Source organism: Cetorhinus maximus, chromosome 14 (genome assembly GCF_964194155.1).
Source record: "Cetorhinus maximus chromosome 14, sCetMax3.hap1.1, whole genome shotgun sequence".
Classification (NCBI taxonomy): domain Eukaryota; kingdom Metazoa; phylum Chordata; class Chondrichthyes; order Lamniformes; family Cetorhinidae; genus Cetorhinus; species Cetorhinus maximus.
The window spans coordinates 67,044,186-67,065,580 of NC_135892.1; positions in this window are offsets into that span (position 1 = coordinate 67,044,186).

The window sequence follows — 21,395 nt, forward strand, 5'->3', positions numbered from 1 at the left end:
TTTTAAATAATCTAGCATTATTCACGTTGTTGGCATATAAAAATAGCTGAAGTTTAATTAGTTTTAACAACACTATGATCTCTGTTCATTAACTTTAATGCAGATAACTTTAAAAATGGAGAATGGACGTGAGGAATTCTGATTTATAAGTTTAGAGTTCCAACTTCTTTACTGGGGTCAGTTTTTAGGAGTCACTTAAATGTTGTGGTCTTCAGAATTTCCATTATCTTCTGCAGGATGTTGAGAAAGTTTTCAAAGTAGGAATCTGGATGTTTATTTGTGTAATAGTTCAAAAATATAATTGTTTTGATGACTAAAATGTCTGCTTTGGCTTTTGCAATGTTGGGCACTAACCCAAATCTCTAAAGTGGCCCTTAGTTGACACAGACTTCCTGTTGAGTATTCCACTGTTGGAAGTTATTTAATAATTGACAGACTAGCAGACTAGCATTAAGACTAACATAGTCCTCGACAGAAAAGGGAACAGAAGATTTTTTGGAGCACAAATCGTTCCAAACTAGAGACTTTGTAGCTTGGGTTTCCTGATCAGGTTTGCTTGATTTCAGAAAATACAAATCTAAAACTTGAGTAAAGATTAGTAACACAGGATCACAACTTTTGTGCCCATCTCTTTTGGCTAAAGGAAACAGCCATTTTTTGGCTAAAGGAAGCGGTCATTTTTGAACTGTTGCCTGCAAAAATTGCACCACGGTGTCATACACTCCATTTTCATAAATTGTAGGACTTCTTCTCCTTGCTAGTATAAAATACCCAGTGTTGTTAGGTGTCTGAAGTAAAAATAAGAGAATTTAAAGAGCCTTGTATCAGCATTTATAGCATCCGTTTAAAGTTTATTTTGGACTAATTTTTCAAGGTTTTATGCGCAACTGTCTGAGTAACTGGCTTTGTGCCACAGGACATTGTACCATTTTCGCCATACAGGCAAAATGAATTATCCATTAAGAATTTGTTTATTTGTTAGAAGAAGAAGGAGTGGCTGAGCAGAAACTCAGCATTCACAAGGCAGTACGCACATACCGAAATCGACTGGCAGAGTTACCTTGTGCTTGCATTTGTTAGAAGAGATGTGCCTGAAGAGGCTTCAATTTACAAAGAATCTTTCATTTGCTTATTTATCACATGTTGCACATGGTCCTACCACTACTTAGACCACAGGCACTGCACTGTCAGCAGCTGATAAGGTCATAGACGTTCTTCTAAGCTATTCCAGGCCAGGGACACGGTTAAGATTAGACAATCAACTAGGCACAGATGCATTAAACAAGTCATGGACAACTGAAGGCAACATCACAGTACATTGCAATTTAATAGTGCAAGTTGCAAGTTGCGCCCCAGAACTTGAGGACAAAAATCATGGCTGACACTCCAATGCTGCATTGTTGGAGGTGCCACCTTTTGGATGAGACATTAAATTGAGGTCCCATTTGCTCTTTCAGGTAGATGCAAAAGATCCAATAGCACTATTTTGAAGAAGAGCTGGGAATTAACTTTGGTGATCTGGCCAACATTTAGCAATATCAAAAGACAGATTACCTGCTCATTATCACATTATTGTTTGTGGGAGCTCACTAAATGCAGATAGGCTGTTACTGGCTGTGTTTTCTACATTACAACAGTGACTACATATCAAAAAAGTTCTTCATTGGCTGTAAAGCCCCTTTGGGATAACCTGTGGTCATGAAAGGCACTATATAAATGCAAGGTTTTTTGTACTCTTCACCATTTTATATATGTGAATGCACATTTCACTGGAGCTGCTTCAATGGTTTAAAGACTTTCCCTGATACCAACATTCTTTGATCCAGAAAGATGTTGCAGATTAGATCTGTCCTCTGCGATCATGGCTGATGACACCTATGTGGCTTCCCAGAACATGAGCTAAGCATTGGCATAATGAGGTGCATTCACCCACAATAGAAATAACCAATCATGCCATTGGCATGTTGAAGGCATGCTTCAGGGTGCCTAAATCTACTTCTCGTCCAGCTAGGCTCTCTAGAATCAGTTTTATGTGCTGCATGCTATAGAACTTTGCCTTATGAAAAAAAACCTGACCATGGAACCCCCAGAGAAACAAGGTTCCTAAAAGCGCAGCTTTCCCTTGAAAGCAAGGTGTAAAATAAGAGCTTTGTCTGCTCTACCTTATGTTCCCTTTAGATAATTCAATGGCAGGAGTGTATGAAGCGGCTGGCTACTGTAGTCCAATCAGAACATCCTGTTAATGAGATGAACTCCATCTCATGAGCTAAGTCTTTGGATGGAACATTGCGTTCTGGAATTTAAGTCCGGTGGTGGGCAGGAAAGTCGGCTTGATTCCCACTGGGCGGCGGGATTGCAGAACACAAGCAATTTTCTACTGTTCAGCTCATTAATTATGCACCTGCAAGGAGCTCGGCAAATCCCATGGCAGAGCGGGCAGGAAGTCGCCAGCCCTGCCATTACCTCATGGGGTCCAAGGTCCAGGCACAGTGTTTAAAGGGCACCCAGACAGCCATTCATTCAATGCAGGTTAAGGCACCTCCAGAGTCCTTGCAGCCTCAGCACATATTGTAGAAGTTGGCAGTTGTGAGCAACCACATCCCGGAACACATGAAGGCACCTCCAGCATTGCTGTTTGCTCACCTCTAGATAAGAGCACTGCCAGCAATATACCCATGGTAGGGCCAAAGCTCGTCATTGCAGCGGACCCTGCTCGGCAGCACCTTGGCCTTCTAGAGGCCCCACTGCCTCTTGCTGCTTAGGCCCTTGCTCCTCCTAGCCCTGTGTCAACCGGAGACAGGCCCTACTTCTCATCTGGATGAGAGCCATTACCAAGGCAGGGAAGCCTGCAACCTGCATCATGACGCCTCAGTGGATGTGTGAACAAACTGAAGTGATACATGAAGTGAGCATGTCCTTTACAGGTTCCCCCCCATCTCAAAGCCAGAAGGCCAGTGCTAAGCCCTTCGGCTGGCCATCTAGACATGGCATCCCCATACCATCCCTTCCAGGTGAAGGACATCCTGAAGGAATAGAGATGGGTGTTCCTCCTGTTCATATAATAATGAGTATGGAGACATTGTTCTTTGACCAGGGTGATGAGAGCCATGCGCAAGAAGCCTCCGTGCCTCCATTACCCTTGAGACTCTGTAGAGAGACCATTGCCTTGGCAGCATAGAAAGACTAACCACATGAGCCCTTGTTGGCCATGACCATTCACCTGGGAGGTGGCGGTTTGGAGTCGTGAGCTGGCTGTCATCATGCCCCTTGGAGGCATCTACGTCCCTCTCTCTCTTCACCCCTGCCTCTGACTGCAGCCGATGGCTAATGGCACAGAAGGAACAGCAGCTCCACACCTTGCTGGGATCTTGATGTTATGAGACCAATGAGTCAGCAACTATGGGCTTCACCATAGAGAGAACACAACTGAGAATTGTTGTCATCCAGTTGCCTCATAATTATTAAGGTGTCCCTTTAGTCAGTTACTTGTGCTGACATTGAACTCCACCCACCCGAAAAAACCCTCCACCCACTTTGAGGGATCTCACTGACTGACTAACTGCGTGGTCAAGGTCAGTTTGGAAAAATGGTGCACATCAGCTTACAAACTTGCTCCACCACCTTCTATCGTCCCCCTGTCACCCACCAGCTTCCCCCCATCACCAAAGACCAACCCAATATCAGCATTCCTCTGTCACCCTTATACCTCCCTCCATTACCCTGGACCCTATCACAATCCACCTCCACATGCCTTCCCTCCCCTCAGAGCCGACACCTGTTACCATCCCCATGTCCACCCTGCCCCTGCCCCCTCCTGTTATCTGAACCACCTGTCTTTTCCCCCTCCACGACCACCCCCATGAGACCTTTACCGACAAACCCTCGCCCTGGACCTGCCACCCTACCACACCCCATTCCCCCTCTGACTGCAACTGTTCCCTCTTATCACCAGTACTCTGAGTTCATGGCCCAGGACCACATCGTTGACACCATCAACCCTGCTCTGAAAGACACTCCCCTCCCCCTTCCCCGGACCGTCTACCCCCACCTTCCCCAGTAAGCCTGCCTTCCCTTTCCAGCTTTCGCTCCACCCTTCCACTCTCCCCCTCCTTCCAGCCTTCACCTGCCTCCCATGTCCCGCCTTGGTGCAGCTTTTGCTAATGGCACTCGAGTGAAGTTATGCGAGGTCCTCAGGAAGGTGAAAGCAACATCTACTGACCTCAAAGTCGCAGAAGAGGTGAACCTCACCAGGTGCCCGCTATTTATATGCAGTCAGAAAACTGAACATCCAAAACTCCTGCTGGCAGGGAACTTAATTTAGGGGACAAACTTAATTCCAGCAGGGTGGCCTTTTAATTAGCATACAAGATGCTAATGAATGCAAATGTGGTTTCTGACATTATTCGCTCGACCCGCCTTTAACCCACCGTGAAAGTTGGGAGAACAAAATCCAAACAGTTTATCCAACTGTCAGGAAACAGACTTTTTGCCTCCCGCCAAATTAAGTGCCCCCGCCCACCACGATTCCTGCTACATGCTGAGCCTCTTGTGCTGTTCCTCTGGCAGCCGACTCTGTAACTTTGCCACATATGCAGGCAACAGGGAGAAGTTGTTTTGCCATCATGTGCTGCATTCTAAAAGATTGTACTCCAACCTCCTGGCTTCTGCTAGAATATTCCTTCATCTAAACTACAGTCTGCAACACCCTGTTAAGATCTTCTTTGCCTGCACTAATCCTTGATGTTCTACAAATATTGTTCTTTTTAAAGAGGATCAATGAGATCCAGATCATCAGGTTACTCAGCCACGACTATACAGCTTGAGCTTGAGATAACATCTTCCTCCTAATGTGTCATTCAAAGCTATTACTTCTCACTTAAGGCCTATTTGATATCCCCTCTTTCTCATTCTCTAACTTTCATGGCTGGGCATCTCCAGCCAGTGTTTGGCAGCAATATAGTGAGTGAAGGCATGTGAAGTGCTAGTACAGTCACATGAACTGGGCTGGAGGCTATTGCACTGGCAGCTGTCCAAGGCTGAATCTGACTGTTCACAACCTTGTTGTTACAACTGATCTCAAGATGAACTTTCAGTTATTTTGCCACACCATCACAAAGGCTAGCTATTACCACCTCTGTTAACATTATTCAACTCTGCCCCTGTCCCAGTTCATCTGCTGCTGAAACCCTCGTTTATACCACTGTTACCCCTCAACCTGATCATTTCAATGCATTCCCAACCGGTCTCCCATATTCTAGCCTCCATAATCTCGAGCTCTCACTCACACTTTATTAAATGCTTCAGTTGCTTTTCTGGAATGCCCATGTGACAGTACAGTTCCCTTGACATCCTGAGCCTGTACTGGATGTGTACTTTCACCAGAACCTTATGTGCATTTGCTCCACCAAATGCTTTGCAAAGAATGTCATTGATTAGTATATACGCCCAATATGGTCAGCATGTTAACACCTGGATTTTACTGCATGCCATGGTACCCATTATCATTACAATATTTTTAAAGAAAAAGACAGCCTTTAGCACACGAGAGAAATCTTGACACCAAGTCCTGTTCACCCATCACCCCTCTACTCACTGACCTGCATTGGCTCTGGTTAAATTCTCATCCTTGTTCCCAATCCTTCTATGGCCTCACCTCTCCAATAATGTAATTTTTTCCAATCCTATGTCTACATGAGATATCTGTGCTCATCTAATTCTGGCCTCTTCAGCATCCCCGATTTTAATTGCTTCAGCACTGGCGGCCATGCCTTTAGCTGCCAAGAGCTCTGGAATTTCCTTCCTCAACCTTTCCACTTTTTTTTCTGTCTTTAACACGCTTCTTAAGGCCCAACTCTTTGATCAAGCTTTTGGTCATCTGCCCTAATAGCATCTCATTTGATTCAGTGTCAATTGTGAAGTGCCTTGGGAGATTTTATTGCTTTAAAGGTGCTATATAAATACAATTGTTGTTCCTGTATCCTGATGAGCAGTGTTCACTAGTAAATAAGTAGAAGAATGACATCAGGGTTTTATGACAAGGTTTTCTGACATTAATGTTCCATGCAATAGGATGAGAAGGAAAAGGAGAAGCTCATCCCAAATCCAGATCTGGCATACGCCCAGTTCACCATCTCTGATGGCCTGCCCAGATTACTATGGCCTCCTCTTCCAGGATTTGCAAAGGTTCTTCCTCATTGGGAATGGGGGACTAAAGGTTTGGGAGCTGTTACCAGGGATAGATTTCTCTCGAGTGCCAAAGGCTGGTTTTTTCCTGAAAAATAATGCAATGATAATGGGTACCAATGGCATGCAGTAAAATCCAGCATGCTGACCATAATGGGCATGTGTACCAATCAATTACATTCTTTGCAAAGCTTTTGATGGGGCAAAAGCACATAAGGTTGTGGTAAAGGAACACGTCCAGTACAAGTTCAAAATGTCCAGAGCATTGTACTGTCTCATGGGCATTCCAGATAAGCAATTGAAGCATTTTAATAAAGTGTGAGGGAGAGGTCATTGTAAGTGGCAGACTTAGCATAGTCCATAATGGAAGGTGTACCAGCTCCCTTACCTTGCCTGATCTCTTTAGGTAATTAAGTGTCATTTTGCACTCCCTAGCCATGTAAAGGCTGATCAAGTAATGCCATGTTATGCTAGTGACCTTCTTCTGTTAACCCAAGCAGCTCCCCTTGTGATTCCAGCATGCAAAGCCGGTATCCCCCTCCTGCCTCACTTTGCACAACAGTGTTCCGTCTGTGGACCTAGAGGTACTCTTCCCTCCTACAGACTTCTCAGAATTTTTTCTTGCCTTTAACATTTTTTATTGTTGAGAAAAGAGACCTGCTGTCAAATCTTTTCATCTTGCACTTATCAAGACAGCCGTAAAAATCCCAAATTTTAAAGGGAACAACAATTTATACTGTATTTGAAAAGGGGTGCTGATTGGTTGGCAAGTAGGCTCTGATTGGTCGAGATGATGTCATTGCAAATACACCTGCAAGCTATTTGTCCCCCATGCTTTTATTTATTCAAAAAAGATACAATGTGTGGACATATTACTTTTGCCTGCAGAGGACAGGTCCCTGAATATGAATATATGTAGCTTCTAGCAAGTGTAAGTGAGCTACATTGTGAGCCTGACTGATAATCTTAAATTGGTTGTTAGTGTAATTCTTAGCACACTTGGGATCATTCAGCAGGTGCTGTCCAATTGTGGAATCACATCTAATGTCATACACTGGCCCAGATTTTCGTCCATGGGTCATATTTGCTGACTTGGGAGAGTTCCTGGCTCAATGAACCTGACCTTTAAAAATGTTCACCCACAGGTTGGATTTTCGGTTTGGGGATATGGGCTGAAAAATGAGTCAGGGCAGGCGGGCAACCCTGGAACAAATGCACAGGCTGCCGGGTGCAGGAAGAAACATCCTTCCAGACCTCACCGTCATCCCCCACACATTCCCAATGCCCCATCCATGCCAACCTAAACCAACCCATGTCTTTCTACCCCTACTCACCCCATTGCTCAAATACCCCCTATGGCAACCCATGCCCCTCTACCCACCCCATACCCTCCATGGCAACTTGGTGCCAACTCATGCCAACCCATGCCCCCCACCCACCACCCTATGCCCTTACCCCCTTTATGCCAACTCACCAAGTATCTTTGGACAGTTCCTTGACAGTTTTGACACTTCCTCAGCAGCTTTGAAAACTTTGACACTTGCTGGATAGGTTTGACAGCTGGACAGCTCTTTTACAGTTCCTTGGCAGCTGGACAGTTCTGTGACAGCTTGACAGTGCCTTAACAGCTGGACAGCTCTTTGACAGCTTAACAGTTCCAATGGGTTTGTGCATAATTATGTTCACTTTAACAATCCCAAAGGGGTACCTTACCTCTCCAAAGGGGTACCCTGGCTATCCGAAAGAATCTACCAAGTTCAGATCTTCTCTTACCTGATCTAATCTGCACACTCTAGATTCCACACCGCTGTTCTTCCAAAATCCTACTTCAGAGGAGGCAACTAGTGATTTAAATGGTCAGCTGCCTTAGCGAATCACACATGTGTGAACCCTGGCTTGACTCTAGTCCTGGCCCTGCAAAGATGGGAACTGATAGCTTTAGGGCTGGGACCTAGAAGTTTCAACTGTCTCTAGGGTATTCGCCAATACAGAGGGACGCATCCGGCATTATTTTCTGAGTTTTGTAAGCATGGGCTGGTTGAGTACAGTCAGTACTCTGCCTATTGTGAAAAAGGACATGGTGTTTGATACAATCTGCCAGTCATTGGGATGTACAACCTACGTACTTGGCATCTCATTGGCATTGAAATTCGTATACCACATTACTCATTTGTGCAGTAGGATAAATGTCTTTTTGGCTTGATGGCAGCATTCTGTTAGTGGATGTTCGCAACAGACGGAGTACTGACTGTACTCAACCAGTCCGTGCTTGCAAAACTCAGAACATAATGTCTAATGTTAGATGTGATTCTGCGGTTGGGTAGCACTTACTGAACAATCCTGAGTGTGCTAAGAATTATACAAACAACAAATTTAAGATTATCAGTCAGGCTCACAATATAGCTCACTTCAGCTTGCTAGAAGCTACATATATTCATATGCAAGGGCCTGTCCTCTGCAAGCAAAAGGAATATGTTCAAACATTGCACCTTTTTTGAATAAACAAAAACTTGGCGGGGGGGGGGCGACAATAGTTCGCTGGTGCATTTGCCATGGCAACATCTCGACCAATGAGAGCCGATCAATCAGCACCCCTTTTCTAATTCTGTATAAATTTAGCTCCCTTTGAAATTTGGCATTCTTGCATCTGTCCTGATGAGTGGAAGATGAAAAGCTTCAACAGCAAGTCTCTTTTTTTTAGCAATACTCAAGTTCTATACTACCAAGCGATTATTCAAATTTTTTTTGCTGGAGTAAAAACAAGTCTGATGAATCTTGTAGCAACACATTATTTACCCCCACCCTCTCAAAAAGACATACTCCCAACCAGAGATATTTCTGAGGCCTGGAACTTGCTCAAAATATTATAATGATGCTGACCCTGGAAATTATGACAAGATCTGTGCTCAGGCTGATGCAAATTGGGCTCCAACCTAATTCTGGGCAGGCTCAGCCTAATTAGAAACACACAAGTTCTTCAGTATCTGAAAAATTTGAATTATGACCCTATTCTAAGGCTGGCATGGCAACCTCACTTTAGACCCTATGATAGGGTCAACATGTACAAAGGTCACTGGATTCTATTAACAATACCTTCAGATAACAAACACATGTGAGCAATGTTCTATTCTATTACAAAAGAAATCAATAGTGAAGCAAATACTAGTATCATTAACGTGTTTGATTAAGGGAATTGGCGCATAGATGCAAATTTCCAATAGGACATTATAGAAAAAGGTTAGGAACATTTTAAAATCAATTAATATTATAGTCTGTGATCCTTGCCTGATATTAATAATATTTTGCTGATATGTGAAGACTCCAAGTTCCATCTAGTCAGCTAATTTTAAATTGGAGTCAATCAATATTAAGTAATTATAAGGTTCAAGGTTCAGTCATGCAGTTAACTACTACAATGTCAGTGTATATGCTTCACAAAGATCCTCCAGTATGTTGCACATGCTTTCAGACTCACACTTTCTGTAATATTGGAATTTGGATGTAATAGTGTAATATGTAGCTGTAGTAGAGATAAAAAGTGACCTGACATGTGGTCAATCTTGACTTTGGGCAATTACATTCAGATTGCTAATTAAAGTTCAATTCCTCTGTATTAATCTGTTAATATGCAACAGTGAGTGGATGTGATATGTCTGATTCATGTGTTGTTTTATGAGTGCCAGGAAACTTCCAATCTTTAGAAGTTGAAGGCACTGACGATCTTCACAACCAAAGGGAGCACAGTTGTCCATGCATTTTTCCCAGTTGGCCCATTCTCTGGAAGTACCTTGTGTTCTGTCGATCATTCTTCATTAAATTGGGCACTGTTTAGCCACCATCATTCAATAGCAGTGGTGCACTTTGCTGTACCCTTAAAATGGCTCTAACCGTCTTTTTACAATGATTCATCCTAGGCTCAAACAGCACAGGAGACAGCCTTTGGGCCAGTCATGAGTATGCTGGCTCTTTGAAGGATCTATCCAATGACCAAGAATTTTCAGACACAGCAGAGGTCCTGCCATTGGGGCCAAAAGCAAGGAGCCGACCCCGCTTCAGCGGGCAGCAGGATCCTGGGCTGCATTTTACCAGCAGCAGTCAGTTAAGTGGATTAAGCCTATTCAGAATGGTGGCCCACCCAATCAAACAGCTGGCAGCTCAGTAGCCTCAGCTGCGCCACAGCTAGCGGTGGCCACTGCTGAGGCTGCACCTGGAAGAAGCAGATGCAGCAATGGATGTGTGTCCTCAAAATAAGGATAAGTGGGGTCTGGGGACACCAGGGCCAGTCGGGCAGGCACCAGCAAGGCGTGGGGTGCATTCGCTGAGGGCATGGGCTCTTTTGTGCCAAAGAGTGCCCAAAGTAAAGCACCCATCCCCTCACCTGGAGCCTGCTGGGAGACCGCCAGAGTTTACCTGGTGATCTCCCTACATGGCAGCTGCTGCCCTGCTGCTCGTAAAATGCCAGTGGAGGGTGGGGGGTGCAAAGAGGCCCTTAATTGGCTACTGTAGTGATTCAATTGGGCTCCAGGTGAACAGGCCATCTGCCACCTTTCTCGCTACCATGCCACACCATTTTGCCACCCCTCCCACACCTGAGCCTGTCCCCAAAGACCCCAAAATTTTCCAGCCAATGTGTCCCACCCCCTGCTTTTTCCCATAATCCTGCAAATGTTTTCCATTTCCAAGAATATAGCCAATTCCCTTTTAAAAGTTTCTATTGAATCTGCTTCTGCAACCCTTTTAGTAGTGCATTCCAGAGAATATTAACTTATTGTGTGAAAAGAATCCTCCTCCTCTCCCCTCTGGTTATTTTGCTAATTATCATAAATCTGTGGACACTGGTTAGTAATCCATCCACCACAGAAACAGTTTCTCCTTATTTACTCTATCAAAACTCCTCATAACTCTGAGCACCTCAATTGAATTTCCTCTTAACTTTCTCTGCTCTAAGGAGAACAATCCCAGTTTCTTGAGTATCTCCAATAGTTAAGTTGCTCAGGCTTGGTATCATTCTGGTAAATCTTCTTTGCACCCTGTCCAAGCCCTTGACATACCTCTTAAATTATTTTGCCCAGAATCGGACACAGTGGGTGGAATTTTCCTGTCCCGCCAGCAGCGGGTTTGATGGTGGGCGGGAGCAGGAAATTCGGAGAGAGGTCAAAAGTCTGAATCCCGCCAATGGGAAATCAACTAAGAATTTTTCCCTCACCACTTTCATGGCAAGCTGATGGCAAGTCAGATTTCTCGCTGATCCATGTTGGGAATTCCATTTGCATGCATTACCATGTCATGAATACTCATTAAAAACACTACTTGCCAGAATCCCATTCCCCCTCCCAATTAAGTGCTACAGCAGCGGGAAATAAGACTGTCGTGACTTTGAGGTGAATACAACTTTCAAAGCCTACCTGGAAAAGCACTGCTCCGGAATTTAGCAATGCCGGTGTTATGCCACATTGGTGGGGTGTAGGGTTGGTCTGCTCATGGTGGTTGTCTCTATACTCCAGGAGTACACTACTCAGTGTGTGCTGCGGGTCTCAGGCAGGGCTGCCTGCTGTGACAGAGACACGGGGTTCAATGGGGTATGGTGGGGTTGCAGCGGCAGGCAGGCAGAGGGGAGACCAAAGGTGGGGAAGCTGGAGCCTGACATGGAAGACTAGAATGCAGACATAGGAGGCAGAAATTGAATTGAATGGGAGGGGATGCATGCAGACTCTTCAATAGGAAGGGAAGACTCATGGAGTGGTGGGGGAAGGAAGACTGTGTTGCAATCAGTCACAAAGGAATGGCAGAGCTCAATGAAAGACAGCCATAGTCCCTGGTCTGCGGCCAAGAGGTCAGAGTGAGAGAGTAAAGGCAGTCCTGGGGCTTTATGGCCCTCATAGCTAGGGTGAGAGATTAAAGGCAGTCCTGGGGTTTTGTGGGCCATGCTACAGGGCTATGCATGGCACACATAGTAGTCCCATTCCAGGGAGGGGCAAGGCTGGTGTGCTCAATTGGGATAAAGCACAGCTTGGTGTGCAGGGCATGCTCATTGTCTTACAGTTGATGGCGAGGGGGTTGTCTTGCTCGTTACTAGGCTGCAGATGGATGGTTATGGTTAGGGAGGCATCTGCAGCATGTAAATGGGGAATAGATAATAATGGGGGGGTATTCAAAGCTCTGCTGGGTGGGCGGGGTGGTTCTTCTCTGTAGGTGACCATGCACACAGCCTTGAGATAGGGGTGGGTAAGGTCCACATGGAGCATGGGGGCATCAACAGTGATGGGTTCAGGGGGAGGGCTGGAACATGCACCATAATGACTATGGGGTCCAGAGTTACTGGGGAGGCTGGAGAATAACTGGAGGGAGCTCTGCCTGCACATCATGAAGTTCCAGGAAGATCGGAGGGACCCGAACACTGACAGGGGAGGTTCTAAACTGGTCTCGAAGTAGAAATCAGCACGACCACCTTGAAACCCCGGAGTTATTGTGCACTTTAAAATCGAAACTGGAAAAGAATCTGCACGGGAGTTACTGAGCATTGTGGGAGGAGCCCACAACTGGACTAAGGGGCCATTTCAGGGAACACCCTCAAACTGCTTGGAGTATCAACATTGAAATAGTCAGAGCTGAGAGAAAAGAGGAAGACTCCCTTAGGAAGGTGCAGTTGGAGCCACTGCCTTTGGTGCACTTTAATGAGAGACTGTGGGAGTCATTGGCTTCACAATACAGTCACTCCATTTGAGCAATAACAGAAAGGCATAGGAGAATGGAGAATGCAGGCGACTGTTAAGGATGTCCAGCTGCTGTATATCTGCCAGATCATCAATGAAAGCCTCTAATGTGCTTTCTCCAATTGGCACAGATAACAGGCCAAAGGGCATCCAGTCAGTGCTGAAGTGCAAGTTAAGCTTGATCAGCATACCAGATCAGAGATTGCAGAAGTGTCTTTGGTAAAGTGGCACATTTCATTAATGCATCCAAACCTCTCCCAACCTTTGTGGGATTGAGATGTCAAGTATCAGGGGTGGCATCTTGGTCATCTAGATCTATGAGTGTGAGCCTCAATTGCAAGGCTGTATCAGTGAAAACCTAATAGTGAAGATGCAGCTCTAGGGTATGACATTGGCTTTCTGTTTGTGAGTAGGATGTCTACTATATTTGCCCAGTATTCATTAATCTGTTGCATCTATCAGTCCCAGGGAGGAGGATTGAATAATGGAGCCTGCACTCAATGCTGCCTTCTTGATGGAAATGATCTGCTTGAGGAGGGGAAGGGCCCAATGCCGCCTAGCACAGCTCCAAAAGGAGGCCCAGCCTGAGGTCCATGGTCTGGGGAGACCCAGAAAGACCCAGAGGATGAGGAGGTATGACCCATCCCTTGAAGGTGACTCACACAACCAAGGGTCTACCAAAGAAGACTTTCCTTTCTGGAGATGAGGGAAAGACACATCTGTGCTTATCAAGAGATGTGGTGGAATATATCTGCCACAATCTGCAGAAGGATCTAATGTCCCATGAACTGGGAGGACATCCCCTGCCAGTGCCCCTGAAGTTCACCATTGCGCTCAATTATTTTGCCTGTGGATCATTCCAGGGATCCACAGGGGACCCACGCAACATCTCACAGTCCTCAACACATAAATGTATCAAGGAGGTGACAGATGCCCTCTACAGTAAGGTTCATCATTATGTGAAGTTCACACTTGAAAAGCTAGCCAGGCTGCTAGATTTCTGGGGTTTGCAGCTATCTCAGGCTACCCTCAGGTAGGGTACAAGGTGCAATCGATTGCACACCCATGGATGGCATTGAGGGCTCCATGGCCGCAGCCCCTGATGTTCATTAACAGAAAAGGGTTCCACTCCCTGAATGTTCAACTGGTGTGCAATCATCAGAAGCACATCTTGCGCATGTGTGCCAGGTACCCTGGGAGTTCCCATGACTCCTACATCCTGAGTCACTTCCAGGTGCCTCACATATTCAAAGGGCCTCAGCAAATACAGGGCTGGCTACTTGGGGATAAGGGGTACCCACTCAAAATGATGGTTCATGACACCCGTGTGTCAGCCTCGGAGGAAAGATACAATGTGGTGCATACCTCGACAGGAGCCATCATCAAGCAGACTATTGGCATTCTCACAATGTGCTTCTGATGTTTGGACCGCTGAAGTGGGGCTCTGCAGAACTCTCCACAGAGGTGCCCTGCATAATCATGGCCTGTTGTGGCCTTCACAACCTGGCACTTCAAAAAGGGGGAATCCCTTGCCAGAGGGAGATATATGAGGAGGCTGAGAACTCCTCGGATAATGAAGAGCAAAAAGGGCAGGAACCTGAAGAGGGTCAGCTTCCATGTGAGGAGGTCATCGACGTTGCATGACGTGGAAGTCATGCCTGTGCCACACTGAAAGTCACAAGATTCCAGGAGGTGTAAGGTGCAATGGGACACGGCCACATTCCTTCTGTCCCTTAGCGCCATACCAGTGCACTGAAAGGCCTTTACAACCAATGACACCGAGAACAAGTTCAGCATTTCGATTTGCACCTCGAACCCTCGTGGTTCACCAGGTCCTAATCTTTGGAAAGGTCAGCTGCAAACCCTGTATCTGTGAGCTCTGGGAAGTGAAAGTCGGCTCACAAAGGGAGGTGATCCCTGAGTGGGAGGAGCATGGATCACTCTTGCAATAAGAGGGCACATAGAGGCATATGCATGACGCTTTCAAATGACGAGACCATTCTCATGAACAGCAAATGTATTTACAAAGGTGTATGATATATACAGTGACTACACCCATGACCCAGAAATGATGTCAAAGTTTCATCATTTTTCTCACCTTACGTCCTGGTGCATCCCCAACATCCACAGCAGAGGTGGAGGCAGCTTGCTGACTGCTACTTCCTGTTGTATTTGATTACTTTGGTGGGCATCTGCTAGAGGGCCGAGTGCTGGAGAGCCCCAGCCTGCTTTGGGTCTCCTGTTGTGGGGCAGATGAACCCTCCTCAGCCTGTACAGTTGGAAGTGATGGGGTCACAGGCAGAGGGGATTGGGATCAGCTGGACACTTTAGGGAGTCACCTGGGTGAATGGCCAGGGTCTCCAGCTACTGGTCTTCCTCCCTATGAGTGCCCGAGGCCCCTTGCTGACTCCCTGAGGAGAAAGGGCTCCTGCAGGGAGGTCAAGTTGCCCTACACCGACCCCCCCCACCACCCCGTCTTGCTGAGCCACTGATGGATCACACCAACGCCTATAGCGATGGAGTGCAGGTGCGAGTGCAAATCCAGCAGGATCTGCTGGACCAAGGTCTCCAAGACAGCCACCACCCTTCCCCATGGTGACCTGGAGGTGCTCGCATGTCGGAGCCACGACATACATCAGAACTCAGGCTCCTCCATCCTTTGCTCTAGTCTGTTGAATGCCTTTCACAACTCTACCTGATTTTCCGCCGCTTATTATTGTATCTCCAGCATGTTAGAGATGGCCGCTTGCAGAAGCTCATCATCTGACTCAGGCTCAGCGGGTACCTGTTCTTCAGCACTCCTCTGAGTGCCAGAGACCTAGCCTGTCACTGCTTCCAACTGCTGCAGAGACATGTCAGTGAGGTGTTCCCCAGAATGTGACCCTGAGCCTAATCTAGATCTAATATCTGCTGGGGCGTGTGTCTGTGCACTGGTGGAGGGTGCAGGTGAACGCAGAGACGGGTCTTCACCTGATGCATCCTCAGCATCCTCCTCTGAGGTGACCTGGGGTCTGGGGCTCATGTTTGGTCTGGAACTCTGTCTGGGACTGCTGGTGCCTGTAGGAGAGAGAAGATAGATTTAGTTCATAAGCAGGCAGAATACAACATTGCATGTCGCTCACTATGATTATCAGGATGTGATCAACTCACGGAGGGATCATCCGCACTGGCTTGCTGGGAGAGGCCGATCTCACCTTCCCCACAAAGGTGATCTTTGTCTTCGCCTGCCAGCTCAGGGGCATCCTCCTCAAATTGGGACAGCTCCTGGACGCCTATCATCCCTGCTCTGGCTTGGGATGTCACCCTCCGGTTGTGGGTGAGCTTGGCCTACATGAAAATAAATGGAATGGAAGCTGATGAGAAGAGATGGAGGAGAGTTTGGGAAGCATGCACGCCCGCTGTGTGCGCTGAGCCCTCCCCAGTAAGGGCTGAGGATGGAGTTTGTGCAGCATGATAGATGAGATGCTGGTGATGTTCAACTGCCTGTAAGAAAATCAATGTTGATGTCTCCCCCACTAACATTGTGTAGGATCCCTGAGCAGTAAACCCTTTGGGCAGAATTTTGCCCTTGTCGGGAGAGCTCGGCAGGGTGAGCAGGAGTGGTAGGGAAGCCGCCCGCAATCGGGCCGTGAGTGCCAGCTGCAGAACGTTCGATGAGGGTCGGGCGGGGGCCTGCCAGCCACTGGGTCCAATGTCGACCTGGCGGCCTGTTCAAAAACAGCGCAGGCAGCCCCAGGGAGGCTGCCCATGTCGAAGTTGCTGCAATGACATGGCTGCAAATGAAGATATTGACGCCAGGTGAGTGGTGAGGTTAGCTGGGCATTTGGCACCCCGATTCTCTGATGAGTGCCGCGTCGCCTTCCTGGAAGGGGCGGCTGGCAGAAGGGACACCCTTGTCCCCAGAGATGGGAGGAGGAGGGCACCGACCTCACAAAGAGAGCATAGGAGGAGGTAGCAGCCCGGGTGAGCAGCCACGACGTGGTGCAGCACATCTGGGTACAGTGCCGGGAGAGATTTAATGACCTGCTGCACTTAGGAATGATGTGTACTGTGTTGGCATGGGTCAGTGTGTTGAAGTGTTTTGGGCTGGCCATCCCTCCCTGGAACTCAGAGATGTTAGAGTCTGAGTGCCAACTGTCAATGACACCGGAGTTGGCCAAGGGGATGAGCCCTGGCTGCTTGGACTGAGTGCTTTGCACCTCGAGGGCCACGACATGGATGTGCCCTGCAAGGTGTTCCTCAGCTGGGGTTGGCCAGGCTGCAATGGCGCTGCAGGTAGAGAGTGGACTAATCAATGCTCCTCTGTCCTTTCAGGAGAAAACATCCCATAACAACATTGAGAGGTCGTGGACCGGCAGAGGACCCCCACATCTCCTCATCCTCTCCACATAGCAGCAGGAGGCCTTGGAGTTCGAGAGGTGCCATGCAGCTTGGTCAACCGGCCGCGGAGAGGCTGGGTTGTCAGACGAAGGTAAGAATGTAGTGCACTGAGATGGGAGATTTGGATGCTGCAAACAATCTTGTGTAGTCTCATAATTGATTGGAGCCTCCAGACTGGATTCCTCGTTGATCATTGAAAGACAATGGCACCATGATGCAGATTTCTGTTGTCTCACCAGGTTCCCTGGCATACCCAGTGACAGTGTCATGACCTAAACTAATGACATGTCCTTCTTCTCCCTTAGATCTGCCACCAAGCAGCCAAGCATAGGACCTCCAGGAGCTACCCCTGAAACCGGATGGCCACCATACTCGAGAAGCACCTGCATCACACCCACTCTCTGAACCAAGCACCAGCGCAGATACCAGCACCTCGGTAGGCATTAATTTGGCGGCTAGTATCTCGGTGCACATTGGTGAGGGCACTTCACACTCACTTGAGGTGCAGGTGGATGCAGAGAGTGCCCAGGGTGCCGGCAGTCGGAGGACTGCTGGAGACCAGGGCGATGCTCAGTCGAAGGCAGATGATGGGCCTCTGGAGCCATCCATTAGGCAGCAGATGCTGGATGTCCAGTGGGATGTGCGGGAGGATCTGGTGGAAATCCATGAGGATATGCGTGCCATGTTCTCCATTGTGGAGGAGTCCCTGTGGAGCATCAGCACTGCGTTAACTCTCATGGCCAAGCACAACGCCTCCTCCATAGAGAGAATAGCAACTCTCATGGAGAGGCTTCTCCAGGGGAAGAATCAGGAGTTCCTGGGATTGCACTCGGACCTGCAAGCTCTCACATAGGCACCGACCTCAGGTGGTCAGTGTCCCTGTGTGAGATAGGTGAGGCACCCAGTATCCCAGCTAGATGCCCATCCATCAATGGTGAGCAGGGAGGTCCACAGTGACCTCAATTTGGTGGACAAGCTGCTTGTCGTCTCTGCGGACTCTTCTCAGGGCGCTCTGGATGACGGCAGCAGCTCCTCCACCCCTCTGCCAGTGATCGTGGCATCTGATGAGCTGCAACAACTGGGGAGATGCCAGCAGTGGCACTGGCCATTCCCTCCCAGGCGAGGCTATCACAGGCTCCACTGGCCAGAGGACAACCGCCAAGGTCATCAAGACCAACAAGACAGCAGAGTCAGCAGGCTGTCTCCAATGCCGGTGCCAGCGAAGGGGGAGCACCTAGACGTAGCACCCGCAAATGTAAATTTAAAGCACCTTCAAGCACAAGAGGGACTGGTCACGTGTGATCTTTTGTTCTCCCATTTTTAAAAACTTTTTTTTAAATAGTGTGACCATCAATGCCTGATATTATTCTGTTCATAATCTGTGAGTGCCAACATTATATTACATTTGCTTTTGTGTTATTGGCCTGAGTATGCTTCATTTGTTTTGTAGGTGCAGGGTAGGCCAGTATGTAACGTTGGACGTGGGTGACTCGAAATTTTATTGATCAGAGATGGTGGCTGCAGCCCTGGCATGAGGGTAGTGGCACTTATTCGGCAGCCTAGTTGAAGCAGCGTTGGATCAAGGCATCCCTGGTGTGCCTGCCTCCCTGGAGGTTACAGAGGTCTGCCTCCACGCCCTCAGCATTCTAGTCACCGTGCTCCTCTTCTGACTCACTACTGGATTCATCACCTGTGGTCTGTGGAGCTGTATCAAGATCCTCTTCCTCCAGTGGGTCCCCCCTTGCCAGTGCCAGATTGTGGAGAGCGCAACATGCAGCCACTATCAGTGACACCCACTCTCGGGAGTATTGCAGTGCTCCCCCTGAACAGTCCAGGCATGGGAAGCGCATCTTGAGAAGACCTATGGTCCTCTCTATCACTGCCCTTGTGGAGGCATGATTCCTATTATAACGTTGCTCTGCCTCTGTTCTTGGGTGACGGAGAGGTGCCATGAGCCAATGGATAGCCCTTGTCACCCAGCAGCCATCCATCCAATTAGGCTGGAACGCTGTAGAGCCTCAGCACCTGGGAGTGTCTCAGGATGTACACGTCATGGAAGCTGCCAGGGTACCTTGCATAGACTTGCAGAATCTGCATCCTGTGGTCACACACTATCTGCACATTCAAGGAATCACTGCAAAGCCTCGGGCTCGCTCAGCCTCGTCCGTATGGAAATGAAGGAAAGTCAATACCTGCCTGAACAGAGCTTTTGCCACCAGCTTGACACAACTGTGGACGGCTGATTGGGAGACTTCACACAGATCCCCCACTAACCCCTGGAAAGGGCTGGGTCCATAGAAGTTGAGGGCTGCTGTGACCTTCAGGGCCACTGGCAAGGGGTGTCCACTCACACAGTCAGAGCTGATCTCAGGCCCAATCATCTGACAAATGGAGGTCATGGTTTCTCTGGAGAAACCTTTGGCATTGCACGTCGGACATATTGAGGTAGCTGCTTCACCGCCTGTAAACCCTGGCAGCAGGATAGTGGCGTCTTCTGCGGCCCCTTCCGCCTTAGACTACCTGTTGGCCCTGCACCCCTTGTGCCTGCGCCCCTCCTCGCACAGGTCCCTCCCCTGGAAGCTGCAAAGGGACACCTGGCCTCCTCTTCCTTCTGCCCCTCTCTTCCACCTCAGAGGAGGTGCCTCCAGCGGAGACCACAATCCCCATTACCAGGGTAACAGAAAGCTGTCAGATACCTGGAAGGGTCCACACGGTCCGAATCCTCAGGCCTCAAGAATGAAGCCCCAAACAGAGATGAAGTTACCAAGTACTAAGAAACAACCAGCAGCAAACTATCCCCAAAAACTCCTCACTACTCACACTGGCAATGCTGCTGACCCTTTTTATCCCAACCGTGGATGATGTTTTGCAAGTTGTGGGCTGCCCGCCTGCCCCTGCGACGGGTGAAAAATCGCACAGGCAACGTTAAATCACCATCAATTGGGTTGTCAAAGGCCTTAACTGGCCTCTTAATTAATGGCAGGCGCGGCTCCAACTCTTGCTTGCGCCTGCCAACCAAAATATCACGCGAGTGCATGATGACGTCAGGACGCTCACCCAACGTCATCGTGCGTCATTTTACGTTCGTTCAGATCGGGCACACACACGCCTGACAAGCAGAAAATTCTGTCCTTTGAGTGCATGTTGCCATTACGAGTGTGAGATTGGAGTGAGCTGAAGGTTGACTTACCCTGGGGGAGTGAATGAGATCATTCATCCTCTTGCTGCACAGGATGGCATTTTTCGGGTGGGTGTCCAACGAGCTGACCTCAATGGCACCTACCTCCCAGGCCAGTGTGGTGAGGCTGGTGGGCCTCCTGGATCCATCCCTCAAGTCGAGGGCATCCCAGTGCTGGCGGACTCCATGGATGAGGTCCTCAAAGGAGTGATTGCTGAACCTGGGATCAGCTTTTTTCTTTGGTGGAGCCATGTCAAGAAATTTCCGGCATACAATGGGCCTGCGGAGAGTAATTTGTGTGTTTGGGTGGCATTAAAATATGGTGCCCAGACCTTTGACCCCATGAGGTAACGGCGGGGGTGACGAATCAGTGCCCACCCAGCCAGGTAATTTGGAGAGCTACTCGCCGATGCATAATTAATAAGTTTCCCAGTGTGAAATCGGGCGCAATTTCCCACCCTGCTGCCCAGCAGCAAACAAGCCATGAAACCTGCCCGCCACTGCACTTAGTCTGCAGAACTAAAGATTTCATACAGTATTCTTAGTTGAGGGCTTGCCAGTGGTCTATAAAAGTTTAGGATAACTTCCTTGCTATTTTTTAAACTTGTTTTTGGGATATGGGGAAAATCGCAAGCAAAAATCACCATTTATTGTTCTTCTCTATTTGCCCTTGAGATGGTGCTAGTGAGCCACCTTCATCAATAAGTGCAATCCATTTAGTGAAGGTACCTGCTATTAGTTGGAGAGTTCTAGAACTTTGACCCAACTGCAATGAAGGAGCAGTGATAAATATTCAAGTCATGATAGTGTGCAACTTGGAGGGGAACTTGAACTTTAATTTCAGTTCATCCTGTAGATAATACAGTGCAACTATTGTGCACTGGTGGTGAAGTATGTTGGACTGCATCTTTCTCGAATTAATTTTGTTACTGGAGTAAAGA